Source organism: Phoca vitulina, unplaced genomic scaffold, assembly GCF_004348235.1.
Source record: "Phoca vitulina isolate PV1807 unplaced genomic scaffold, GSC_HSeal_1.0 scaffold25, whole genome shotgun sequence".
NCBI classification, from domain to species: Eukaryota; Metazoa; Chordata; class Mammalia; order Carnivora; family Phocidae; genus Phoca; species Phoca vitulina.
The window spans coordinates 42,145,545-42,159,764 of record NW_022589728.1 but is presented as its reverse complement, the minus strand read 5'-3'; positions in this window follow the sequence as shown (position 1 = coordinate 42,159,764).

The following is a 14,220-nucleotide window of genomic DNA, read 5'->3' as shown; positions in this document are numbered from 1 at the left end:
AAACTGGACTTAATTAGCAGGAATGAGCCCTCTATGTGGGAGCTCTTGGACAGGCACTTTGGGTCCCTGCTTCCCCAAGCTCTCTCCCAGGGATGGGATTGAACAGTTGTGGCCTGTGGGGCTCCTACAAAGTATTTCCAGCCCATATGTGGCTAAAAGTGATAATCCCAACACGTTCTGCAGGAAGAAAAATTGTGCTGGGAACAGCAAGTCAAGCATTTGCTGAGTTTTAGTAGGAGGTGTGAAAAATACGTAACTCTACTCAGGGTCACTCCCATTGGCCTCACTGCTAGCCATAGCATGTGTGAAGGGAGGCAGAGACAGCTCCAAGCTCACATCCATCTTTCTGTGGCCCCATTAATCTCTCCTCTTCCTGAAAACCAACTTATCTTGCAATTGGTTTAAAAACCTCCCAGGGCTGCAAATAGGACTGCTGCTAGCAATGAAGGGTCTCTGTGCTAATTAGAAAAAGACGTCCTCTCTGGGTATGAGAATTGCAGAGAGATGCCCCCTTCAGGCAGTCAATGAGTGGTGGTACACTTTCTTCCAGGCTGACTCAGGCCTGTGCCAGGACTCAGGGTTCAGCAATTGTAGCATAGGCTGCAGTTCAGACCTCCACATGCTTCCCCAGCTGAACCTCAGTGTGCCCACTGGCCATGGTTCCAACACCTCTTCTGTAGCTCACAAAATTGGCACTAATTAGTCTTGTAGCTGGAATGCACTTTCCTCTAGCCAAGTCCCCTTGCTGATGCCTGCATTCATAATCCTCTGCACTTACCAAACACTATATGCTTGGAATCCCCTCAGAGATACTGATAGGCATCGGAATTGAACCAACAAACAGGTAACAACACTGGTTTCAGTTACACTGCCCTGTTCTGTAATGACTGGCTCTTCAGACACAAATTGTAGATACAAATTCTTGCCAGGCACTCTTTCCCGCATGACTTTCTCTCTAACATTTTCTTTCCACCTGAGAAATGGGCTGCATGTTCAAATTCATATTTTTCCTGATACTGGGGACAATTTTCTGTCTTTTCTTTGCCATTAGTTTGTTTCTGATTTCCATAAGCCATTTACTCAAATCTTGGTTTGTTTGTTTGTTTGTTTTTTCTCAGTTTTTAATACACCTGCTGTCTTAAGGCCTCATCATCAGTAACAATAGTAATAATAATGATAAAAAAATGAGCATTACCATATACCAGATGCAGGTGCTATTCTAAATGCTTTCTATGGATTAACTCATTTTAATCATCACAGAAGCCCTATGAGATTGGCATAATTATTATTCCTGTTCTAAGATGTGGTAACTGAGACAAGAGAAGTTAAGTAATTTGCCAAGGTCACACAGCTAGTGAGCAGTGGAGCCAGGATTGGAGCCTAAAGCAGTCTGGCTCTAGAGCTTACACTCTTAACCACTATGCTATATTGTCTCCATCTATCCATTTATGAAAACTCTGTCCACTTTGCTATCCATTCTTCCATCAATAACTCCATCTATTCACTTGTTCTACATACATATGTTAAATATCTATGTACCAAGCTCATTCTATGTACAGAGGATGCAACCCTGAGCAAGATATAAACTTTAAAATACAGTTTGAGAATAGTGGGGTGGACAAACAAGTATAAAGACAACAAGGCTTTATATGGTTGGTTTCATAGTACATATTTACCTTACCAATAATGTCCCATCCCAGAGACTTCCCTTTCCCATTGTTACTGTAAAGGGATAAGCTTAGATGCCACGTTTATAGCACATGACTATCTGCTGGCCACCAATTAATTCTTATAGGGAAATTGCACTAAGAGAAACAGTAGAGGTAGGTCATCAAGAAAAAGACTAGAGTTAGCACTTTAGCAAACACACAAGTTTGGGAATTATATAAGCAAAGACTCTGACATGAGACTGACCATGGTAGCTTATAGACCATTAAGGACCTGCTTGGCTGCCAGAGAGATGGCCTTCATGCTAAGGGTAGTGGGAGATGAGGTAGTTAAATAAAGTTCAAAATATGAAACATAACTTCAAAGAGCCACAAAGGAATATCAGTCTTATCACTGTATCTAATGGATGACTGTGGGAAAAGGTCCTATTAAGGGAGGGCCTTGTGGGCCAAATGAAGATCATGACACAGGAGGCTGGTGGTCTTCAAACATTTCTTTTTGCAAACTAAATGCCCCAGGGAACCACAAAGCAGGTAAAAGGATAGTTGTTCTGGTATAAGCAAGTGTCAAGGCCATGGAACGCCCCCCTTCTCCTTTCCTAGGTGGTGGTGCCTTCTAGAGTTGTGTTACTCAGAGGTTTTGCTTTGTGAGCTCTTGATCTGAAGAGTAGAGGTTAAGAGAAAAATTTTCACCAGAGACTGGCAAGGTCAGAGCTCCAGAGGGCCCAGGAATCCCCAGGGCTCCTGCAATGGCCTGGAGGTGAGTGGATGTGGGCTTGATCTAGCAGAGGGAAGAGCAGAGAAAGGACAAAGCTGCCAGCTACTTTGAAGGGCAGGCTGGTGGTGAAATTTGCTATCTGCATCCAGTTGCTCTCAGAGGTTTGTAGGGACTTCTGGTCTTTATCACTCAGTTGGATGACCTTCTTAGCATCTGGCTGGCTCATTTTGGCCTTAATCTTTATTTAGCATGATTTGAATTATGCAGTCTCAAATAATGGACTGTAAGGCCATTCTTCTTTTTTTTTTTTTTTTTAAAGATTTTATTTATTTATTTGAGAGAGAGAATGAGCAGAGAGAGAGAGAGCATGAGAGGGGGGAGGATCAGAGGGAGAAGCAGACTCCCTGCTGAGCAGGGAGTCCAATGCGGGACTCGATCCCGGGACTCCAGGATCATGACCTGAGCCGAAGGCAGTCGCTTAACCAACTGAGCCACCCAGGCACCCCTGTAAGGCCATTCTTAGCCTTGGTTTGATTCATAGAGTTGCCACACTGAAAACAGATGTCTAATGTTTATTGAAATACTGAATTGAATTAACATAATTATAAAGAAATAATTTGTAACACATAATCACCATAGAATAAGATCAGAATGTTGCTAGATAGTGGGAGAGAAGCTCTATTCCTCTACCATAGGAGATTTTAGGTATAATATTTAAGTAAAGGAATGGATTACAAAAAATAGAACCATATTTCTTCTACCTCGTATCTGGCAACATAAACAGACATGGTGTTAGACAGACACGGATTCCATAAATTCTAGAATTGTAGCTTACTATGGTTGATAGTTGGAAGTGCTATAGTTTCTAAAATAAAGAGTATAAAACACACATCCTAGGATGGTTCTGAAGATCAAAGGAGATGTCATGGGGCAAGCAGTGGGCTCAGCGACTGGCACTCAATAGGCACAATTAAATAAATGCATTATACCACCTCTTACCACAGTTTCCTCATCTGAACAATGTATAATGGTTGTACATCTTTGACAGGTTTTTGAGAGACCGAATGAGGTAACACATGCAAAAGCACATAGCACTCATAAGACTGATAATATTAAATAGAATAAATGGTTTGGAATGGGTGACCTGAAGTGTAAGAAAAGGGACAACACCAAAATCTGAGAAGTAGTTAAAAGGAGCATTTTCTCCTCTGTAGATTAAGAAACAACACTGACAAATTATGACCCAGTCAATACACGGGGGTGCCCAGCAGTGAATAACAAAGAACTGGGTGATCTGCAGGTTTGGGGTCACAGTTTCATCCTCCTGGCAGACAGAGAAACTTCCAGAGAAACCAGAGCTCTGGCACTGTTCCCCGTTCAGGTGCTTGGGCAGCTAAATCGGTAGAAGCGATCCTTCCTGCGTGTGGCTGACTCAGAACTGTCTCTTTGTGTCAGTTCACCTACTGGGACAATACAGACTTTGTCTCCATATTTTGTTCTCTACCATAAATATTATTTTAGTGTTGCCTACCAATCATTAATCATTTTACTTGTGTTTATTTACTTATTTGGGTTGGTGTAGTGTGGTTAGAGTTTGACTTTTTCCTTATTATGTGAAGTGGCCTATAGTAAAAGGCATATAAAGGAAGTGTCTCAGTCAGCTCAGGCTGCTATAACAAAAATACCATAGACTGGGTGGCCTATAAATAACAGAAGTTCATTTCTCACAGTTCTGGAGGCTAGGTAATTCAAGATGAAGGCCGTGGCAGTTTCAGTGTCTGGTGAGAGCCCACTTCCTAGTTCATAGATGGCCATCTCACATTGTCCTCACATGAAGGGGCTTTGGGGGTCTCTCATTAGGCACTAATGTCATTTATGAGGGCTCTACTCTGGCGACCTAATCACCTCCCAAAGGCCCCACCTCCTAATATCATCACATTGGGTGTTAGGATTTAACATATGAATTTGGAGGGACACAAACATTCACTCTATAGCAGAAAGAGACCAGTGAAATAAAAATTTTAAAATGTTGGTGGACATGGGGATGGGTAGAGAATTCAATGAATGGTACTAAATGGTTTCAAATATCTGACATTATCAAAGTCATAAATCACTATGCCAATACTGCTATTTATAAATATCTACAATGTTGCATTTTGGTTAGAGTGTCATCATATCATTTTTTTCATACCTTGCTTAATACTATTTTTTTTATTTTAAAGAATATTATTGGCTTTAACACCACAGAGTTTACAACTGCTACAAGCAGTCATCTGTTATAGGTTACTAATTCAAACAGGAAAAGAGGACAGGTAAGCCAGTATAAAAGGATGAAAAAAACACAGAGCAGGAGTACCTTATTATTTATTATTAACTGGTTTTGACTGAGTTAGTGAAATAATGGGATGACTGGGATAAAGCTGTCCACAACTATATTCAACAAATTCTAGAAATCAGCACGTAATGAAGATCCAGTAGCTTCAGTCCAATCAAGCACTAACTAGGTACCAAGTACAGTGATAAGGGACATTATCTCATTTGGTCCCTAGAGTTGTGCTGGATAAGGTAGTCACTGTCCATATGTGGCTATTTATGTTTAAATTTCTGTTAATTAACATTAAATAACATTAAAAAATTGGTTTCTCACTCACATTAGCCACATTAGGTACCTAATCAAGTAGCAAGCTGAGTGCTAGAGACCATGGGCATATGTGGGAGATATGAGGATGTTAACCCTGGCTTTGTCACTTACTAGTTATGTGATCTGGACTTACTCAAGTTATACTCTCTGAGCTTCATTATTCTCATCTGTAAAATGGAACTAACAATACCTATGTTGGACAATTGCTATAAGGATTATAAATTACAAGTTTGTGAGTCACCTTGCAGATTGTCTGCTGCATAGTGGATGATGATGATGGTGGTGGTGGTGGAAGAGAAGGAGGGGTAGGTGGGGGAGGGAATTCAAATTCTTTCCTTGAAAAGCTTCTGGTATGACTATTACAGCATTTTGGTCACTCCCAAGAAATAAATGTGTACAGCCATGGTAGGAAAACTCCCCTTTCAACACATTTCTAGCATCTCCAAAGCAAATATCATCCCTCCGTGACACAAATCTCTTCTGTGCCTCCATGCACTTAGGCTATTGCCCACTTCCCCCTATTTTTCAGGAAGAATCTCAACACTTAGTAAATAACTTTTAAGATTTGAAGGTACCACAGCCCAAAGATTTAAAATTGTAACTGCAATCAAATCTAGTATCAGTTTACCCATGAGAGGGCATCCTTAAGTGAAAGAAACCAGTCTCCACCTGAAATTCCAAGAACCAGTGAGCACATACTGGGAATAGTTTGGGGGCATGAGCTAAGCGGCTCCTCCTGAGACTAGCCCTGATCATATCTTTTCTCTTTTTCTGACCTCTTACAGACAAGACATTGCTTAAAATCCCCCTTGCTGTTAGGAAGCTGAAGTAGCCCCTCCTTTAGAGACCAACACACCTGCAGTTGTTCTGTTTTCTTCTGTCACACCAGCCATTTCGCAACATCTGGATAAGTAGCTACAACGCAGCATCTTTTCCTGTCTCGAGTCTCAGCCTCCCACTGACCACAAGGTCAAGTGTTTTGCTTAATTCCATGGCCTACCCTGCTGTCTCTTCAATCAGTGCTGTCATTCCCCCAGTTGGAGGGTCAATGACTAGTCTGGACAATAGGTCTGCTATAAGCGAGTCTTTGCCTGGGGTATAGATTACTCATAAATCATATCTTTATAACAGCAATAACATTCCCTGTTGTCTAGCAGGTGCGTTGACTAGTGGTTTGTGATCTGTCTGGACAGTCAGGCTTCTGCCAAATGCATATTTGTGGAACTCTCGTAGTTCACAGATCACTGCCAATATTTTTTTTTCTTGCTTGCTCAAGCAGACTTTTTCTTTTTGCAGCCAAAGCCAGTGTTAGCGATGTGCAAGTAACTATTGAACAATCCAACTGCTTGCCAAGACCCTCACTGTAGGTCCTCCATGTCCTTGCACATCATTGGACAGTTATCCTGGAAATGCCAAAGTACTTTAAATGGAAGGGAAAAGGAACTCACGTTTGCTAAGCACCCGCACTGTGTCAAGCACTGTACTCACTGCCTCACCCAGGAGATTTTATTTGATCCTCTCACCAAACTCAAGAGGTGGGTATTATCTTTAATGTCATTTCATAGATAAGGAAATTGAAGCTCGAAGAAGTTTAATAACAATACCAGCTAGAGGTTATCATGCTCTGATGCTAGGTACAGTGATAAAAGACATTATCTCATTTAGTCCCTAGACTTGCTGCACTGTCCAATAAGGTAACATTTGTCACATGTGGCTATTTAAATTCAAATGAATTCAAATAAAATAACATTTAAAATTCAATTCCTTAGTCATAGCAGCCACATTTCAAGTGCTCAATAGCTACGTGTGGCTAGTGGCTACTGTCTTGGACTGTGCAGATATAGGACATTACCATCACCACCAAGGTGATATTGACCAGTGCTGCCCTAGAGCAAAACTATACATAGGAACAGGTACTATGATACTCCGGCATTACCAAAATAACTGTCCAATACTGTATGGGTACGGATGAGAAATAGAGACTTCGATTGGTTATGTGACTTGCTGAATAGTAGGGTTTGTGCATTAGATACAGGCCTGAATCCAGTGCTAAGAGCCTTGCTCTTAACTACAGCTCTGTTCTGTATACCCAGTGACTTATCTAAGGTCCTGCCACTGGTATGTGATAATGTAGGCTCCTGGGCAGAGGCCTCCTTGAGAATTCAGGCATAGCTGTTGTAGCCTCACAGCAGACTCTTTGCAACAAGGCTTATCTTCATTGTTAGGCATGCAATCCACGTTTCTGGCATTTTCTTGATCTGGTTTCCCTCCTGGAGTTACCAGATGCCCTGGGCTGTTTGCCTCCACTGGTTATGTGCATGTGCACCTTTAAGGGACTCTTGCCTCTGAGGGGACCCATCTCCTGCTCTCACAGTGTCATCTATGTTCTCATGCAGTTGTGCTTGGCTTCTCTATCTGCTGCTGTCATCCATTTGGTCTGGAGCATTTATCCCTGGAGACTCCCACAAAGTCTTTATCATTCTCTGAATGACCTTGGAGGTAGACTCAATCCCAAATAGTAGTCTGAGTCTGTGACTCTGGCTTGCTCCAGGGAGCATGAAGGATATAGAACAAAATGGGTTTCAGATGCTATTGTACAAAGCTCTTTTGCTGACTTAGGACCCAAGACTTCCTCTGTGTCCAGAAGAGATATGTGGCCGGTAGCCAGGTTTCTTCCACTAACTCTAGCCCAGGGCCTCTGCTCTTCTTTTGGGAACCATGTCACTGAGCCAGAACCTCCACTTACTCCAAGGGCTCAGTACTCACCATGATACCTGGATTTGTCTGAGATGTCTTAGCATTGCATATGATGCACAGCAGGAGCTATATGGCTTGTTGAGTGACCCTGACATATCAAGGTTCTGTCCTTGGCAGTTTGGGGAAAATAACTAACACTCCTTTAGTTACTTAATAGCCCTTATTATGTGTCCAGGACTCTGTTTGATGCGCATTATTTCATTTACTCTTCACAGAAATCCTCAAGTGGCATATGCTTTTTTACTTTCACTTTACAGACCAGAAAATCAAGGCACAGAGAAATAATTTGCTTGAGCTATTTGGAAATTAGTTGAGATGAACACTCGATCACTATACCGTATTACTTCTTCTTTTACTCTAATTCTGGAAATAAGAAATTATTGTCCATGAATGGCTGATGAGAAAAATGAGTCTTAGAGATTAAGGATCTTTGTCCAGGAAGCAGGAAATAAGGGGCTAAACTGGAAATCACCATAACAACATTAGTGTATATGTTACCTATTTTTAAAAGTCCAATTTTAGGCAATTCACCTCAAATATAAATAGCTGTTTTAAGATAAAGAAGAGTAATTTGTGAAATGTCGGTCACTCTGCAAATTTAAGGTACTTTCTTTTATGTAGCAAATTCATAATTAATTGTGTTAAATATTACTTCTCGATCATATTCTTTACATTAGGACCACTAATGGCTTATACTCTCATCAGTGCTCAAAACCCAATAAAAGAAATCAAGTTCATTAGTGAGGATTAAGTTAGACTGCATTAATAGAACAATGTGGCTTGAACTCCGTAGAAATTCATTTCTCTCTTGTGTAAGAGAAGTCTAGAAGTGAGAAGTCTAGGGCTGGTATGGGGGCTTCCTCTGTCTCATTTTCATGGGTTATGATGGCTGCCAGAATTAGGGCCGTCGTGTCCATGTTGAAGACAGTTGGATGAAGAAAGCAGAAAAGAAGCATGGATATCACATGACATGATGAGCCCTGGGTGGTATACGCAACTGATGAATTGTTGAATGCTACATCTGAAACTAATGATGTACTGTACGTTGGCTAATTGAATTTAAATAAAAACAAACAAAAGCAAACAAACAAACAAAAAGAAGCATGGATATCTTTTCCATCAAGAAGATTTTGTTTCTATTTATACTCATTATTATACTAATGGGAGCCTAGGAAATGGAGTCTTTTGGTCATGCAAGGATACATCTAGATAAAAACCAGGGTCTTGTTTCTTTCTTTTTTTTTTTTTTTAGATTTTATTTTTCATTTATTTGAGAGAGAGAGCGCACATACAAGAGAGAGCACAAAGGGGGGGGGTGGTGCAGAGGGAGAAGCAGACTCCCCACTGAGCACAGAGACCTAGTCAGGGCTTGATCCCAGGACCCTAGGATCACGACCTGAGCTGAAGGCAGATGTTTAACCAACTGAGTCACCCAGGCACCCCCAGGGTCTTGTCTCTGAGAAAGAAGAGGAAATAGATTTAGGGTAGGCAACTAGGCATGTCTGCCATAAGTACTAATGTCCAGAATAATCTACAAGTCTGCTATCTACTAGGTAATTTAGGCATTGCCCCCATTGTCTGGCTCACCTCCCAGTATGAGTTTTCTGGATAAACCAGTAGGAAGGCCTTCAATGCTACATGGCAAAATTTCCAATTCTGCAGATCTCAGAAACAATACAAATCACACATTGTTTTCCCTTTTCCTTGTTCAACATCTTATCCAAGGTCTTTGTAGGACCATTTTCCTCTAATGATGATCTTGGGAAATCACAGTTCTCTTCCTTGTACTTCCTATTCTGTAAGTTATCTCCAATTTTTATTTTGACAGTGTATTTGTTAGAAAGCAGGCCTCATCTCTCCAATTTCTTTCCTATTCTTTGCTTCTTGTGTCTACTTGACCACTATTAGATTTGGGCTTGACAAAATTTGAGTTCAGGTTAGATGTTAACCTTCCAGGGAGGACCTTTATGTTAAGCCATTTATCACCAAATAAGTTGGAGCAGCAGCATTGCTGAGTAAAAATCCTTGGAAAAGGGCTTTAATTATGTTTAGTTAAAATATCAACTGATTAAACATCTTGGTTTCTCTGGGGCTCAGTTTCCTCACCTTTCATACAAGGCATTTGGGAATTCAATTAAATAATCTATAAAGTCCCTGTTTGTTCTGAGATCTACAATCCCTTGGCCTTGTATTGACAGAGCCAGCAATTGGGATATCCAGGCCAGAAACAGAGTGGCAATGAAGGGACACTGGAAGAGGCCAAATCTCTTTATAATTTTTGCCAGAGTTCAGCTTTTTCCACTTTGAACTTGAATCAGTCATGCTTGAGGGAGGAAGGAGGGGGCAGACGTCTCTTCTTCTCCAAAGTGGAAAGTGCTTGGAGGGCCAGCATGCAGGAGTAGCCCGTTGGGTGAGTGGATAAGGAACACCTCAGAGCTGCCCTCTGGGCTCTCCCTCTACCTCTGCCAGCTTCCTCTTAATCTTTATCCCTGACACTTATTATTCCATTCCCTACATTTCAATGATCCCCAGGGTTTTATAATCTGCACTTTTGACTTCTTACTCACTATACTCTCCTTGTCCATCTTATCTACCCAAATCTGTATCTCCAACCCAGTTCTTTCTGTTGAGCTCCAGACCCACAAAGTAACTTTCACAGGCATCTCAAAATAATCTGTCTGCAAATGAATTCATTCCCTTTCCCACAAAATGTACTCATTTTCAATATCCTTAGTTTTAAAGAGCTACACCACCAACCTACCTACCTGCCTACTTGAAAGCCTGAGAGCCATTTTAGCCTCACTACCCTTCTTCCTTCTTTGGCCTGTTGGTTAGCAGACCCCCTCACTTCTGTCACCTTCTCCCACCAACAAGTGCTCACCACTTTTATCCACAAGATAATAATTTCTGGAATTCTCTAATCCTGCTATAAAAACTTCTTTTAAATGAAAAGTCTATTAATAACAGGGCCAGTACTAGCAAAAATAATTGCTTATTTACTATTGCTTATTTTTCCCTGGTGGGTGCAAGTGCTTTTTACTTATTCTCTTCAATTCTCATAACAACCCTGCCATGTGCTTATTGTTTTACCCACTTTACAGGTGTGAAAACTCAGGCTTACAGAGGCTAGACAATATCTACAATATCACCAAGTTAGTAAGTGGTAGATTTCAACTCTGATATTTTGAGCTTCAGATCCCGTTGTTAAAAAATCCTTCTTGTCCTCCATTTGTTCCTCTGCCATTGCCTTCAAGATGGAGTTTAAACCTTCTCAACATGGTGTATATCAGCCTTGACAATCCAGCTAGTGCTACTCCCCAACTTCATCTACTGCCACATCCGCTCTCTACACCACATTCATTCATTCAGCTTCAGGATCATTCCCTCCCTTTTTGTGTCTCTTGATTTTGCAAGTGCTGTTCTTTACTTGGAAAGGTCTTTCCCCATGGATCACACTACTTTGGATCCAAATACTCAACTGAAATATTCAAATGTTGCCTCCTCTTCAAAGTCTGTCAGGCCTTCTACGTCTGTTACTTCCACTGCCCCCTGAGAAAACCACTATCATCGCATTTATTATTCCAACTTTTCACTGTTTCCCCTTTCCTTCTTAAGACAGAGATTCTTTTTCCTTTCTCCTATATTTCTCTTGTGTCTAGAACATTTCATGTTCAATAAATGATGGTGGTGATCAAGATGATTTTCATGATGATGATGATGATGATGATGATGATGATGAAGACAAAGCTAATGGTGATATAGTCAATAGAGATAAGTTTGCCCAGGACATACTCTTGTCTTTCCTTAAGCTCTTCCTAATTCATCCAATCCAATCCCATAGCTTTTCATATCTACTTTTATATTGATGACTCCAAACTTTTTGTCTCCAGGCCTGACTTCTCCCTTAGGCTCTAGATGGATATATCCAACTGTTTCCTTAATGCCTTCATTTATAAATCTGATAGGTATCTGAACCTTCACATAGAGCCAGAACAGCACTCTGAAGAATTTCCTTCCTAAACTGCTATTTTTCCAGTCTTCTCCATTGCATTTACTAGTCCCATCTTTTACTTACTTGCTTTGACTAACAACTGAAACGGTAACCACTATATCTCTCATACCCTACATCCAATTCATTAGCAGACCTTGTTGGCTTTACTGTCTCCCAAAATAATAATAAACCCCATATCCTACCATTTCTCTCCTTTATCACTGCTACCACCCACATGTGAGTCAAAGTCACCTTTCAATAACAGACTCCTAACTGATCTCCTTGTTTCCATTCTTGTCTCTTTACCATCTATTCTCCACATAGTAGCCAGAGTGAACTTTTATAACAGAATCATATCATGTCATTGCCCTTGTCCGAAATGCCCCAAGGGCATCCTGTCACATCTGAAACTAAATATTCTATGTCCTCTACCAGGATCTATAGGACCCTGCTGCCTACTTCCCTGATCTGATGTCCACCACTGTCTCTTTCTTCTATCAGGCTCTAGCCATGCTGCCTTTCATTTTGTGCCTCAAACTGGATCAGCTTGTTTTTGCTGCAGGCCCATGCACTTGCTATGTCTTGGCCTAGAACATACTTGCCCCCAGATCTTAGCTCCTTCTCGCTGTTCTCTGCTCAGATATCCTGTCCTCAGAGCAGCCTCCTCTGAGCACCCCACCTGAAATAGTCCCACCTGCACCACTGCTCCTTTTTCCATTATCTTTTCGTCATCTGTGTCTTAGTACTGATCATCCCTATCTGAAATTAATTTTATTTACTAATTTACTTACTCATTTACTTCTACTTTTTTAAAAAAGATTTTATTTATCTATTTGAGAGAGAGAGAGAGTGAGAGAGCACAAGCAGGGGGAGCAGCAGAGGGAGAGGGAGAAGCAGGCTCCCTGCTGAGCAGGGAGCCCGATGTGGGGCTCCATCCCAGGACCCCGGGATCATGACCCAAGCTGAAGGCAGACACTTAACTGACTGAGCCACCCAGGCGCCCCTACTTCTACTTTTTTATTGTCTATTTTCCCCAACTAGAATGTAAGCTCCAAGACAAAAAGGTCTATATGTATATAGCTTTATATTTATAGATATATATAGAGAGAGACGTTTAGATTTTAGACATGTACATACATATATGTAAAATCTTCCCTAAACCTCTTTATGATATGAGCACAGTAAGACCACCAACTCCAATAGATTGGAGAATAAGAAATAAAAGCTTTTTCATTCTTTTTGGTGCTGCCTTAAAAATTCCTCTTCAGACTATCTATTGCATTTCAACAGTTATTCTCCAAAATAATAAGACATCTGAAAAACTAGTGGTATGACATATGTAACAATATGGATGAACTAAAAAACATCATTCAGAGAGAAAAAAAGAAGCCAGTCAGCAGAAAGTATGTATTATATGATTCCCTTGACATAAAATTCACAAATGGACAAAACTGATCCATGGTGATAGAAATTAGAAAAGCAGTTACCTAATAGAGGGCATTGGCTGGGAGAGGTCTGAGGAATCCTTTTGAGTAGTGGAGATGTTCTTGATCTGGACAGTGGTGATACAGGCATGTACATATAAAAGTGTGTCAACCTATACACTTAGGATTTTTGAAATTTACTCTTCATGTTATTCATCAATCAAATGATCAATCAATCAAGTTACTGGTAGAAGCCAGTTAACCACAATGAGATCAGAAGCCTGAAGGGATTTGGTATAAAGGGTTAGGAAAAAAATATTTTTTAGGATTCAGTGCAAGCTTCTCTCTAGGAAAAAAAATCTCTGGAAAATACAGGGAGATGACGGTTCCAGCACATCATGTTGTATCCTTGCCGTTAAAAGGAAAAATCTACTTAAGCCTTTACATTTACTTGCTCCATTCCCTGTGGCTCCCAAGCACAATAGTGAATGTAAGCTACAATAAAAAGGTCATTTTCTTCTTTCAGCAACAGTAACACAAGTGGCTACATTTCCTGATTCTGGATTAAGTTCAAGATTTCAAATACAACTGGACTCGTTTCTGATTAGAAAGTTTGATATTTATCATAGACTTCCCTGTCTTCCATAACCAGTATGAGAGAGATTGCGAAAAAGTAAACTGAAAGGGACTATTCTTTTATTCAACAATTAACCCCATCTGGGTAAATAATACGGCGCGGTGCACTTGAGCCATTGCTGTTAGGCTCTGAGTTCAGAACTCAACACGGCTTCAAAGCAGCGTCGATGAAACGATGACAAGATGCTACAGAGGTGGCTTTTTATGTGGAATATAATGCGCGTCTAGTGTTACATAGTACAGTAACGAGGAGAACAGGGCTGTAAAGACAGAGGATAGAGTGTCTGGAAGTACTTACCTGAGGGAAACACAATCTTGGTGCAGTTCAGGCCCTTAGGCCTAGAAACACAGTATATGGTCTAGAAACTTGAATATTCGAAAACAAT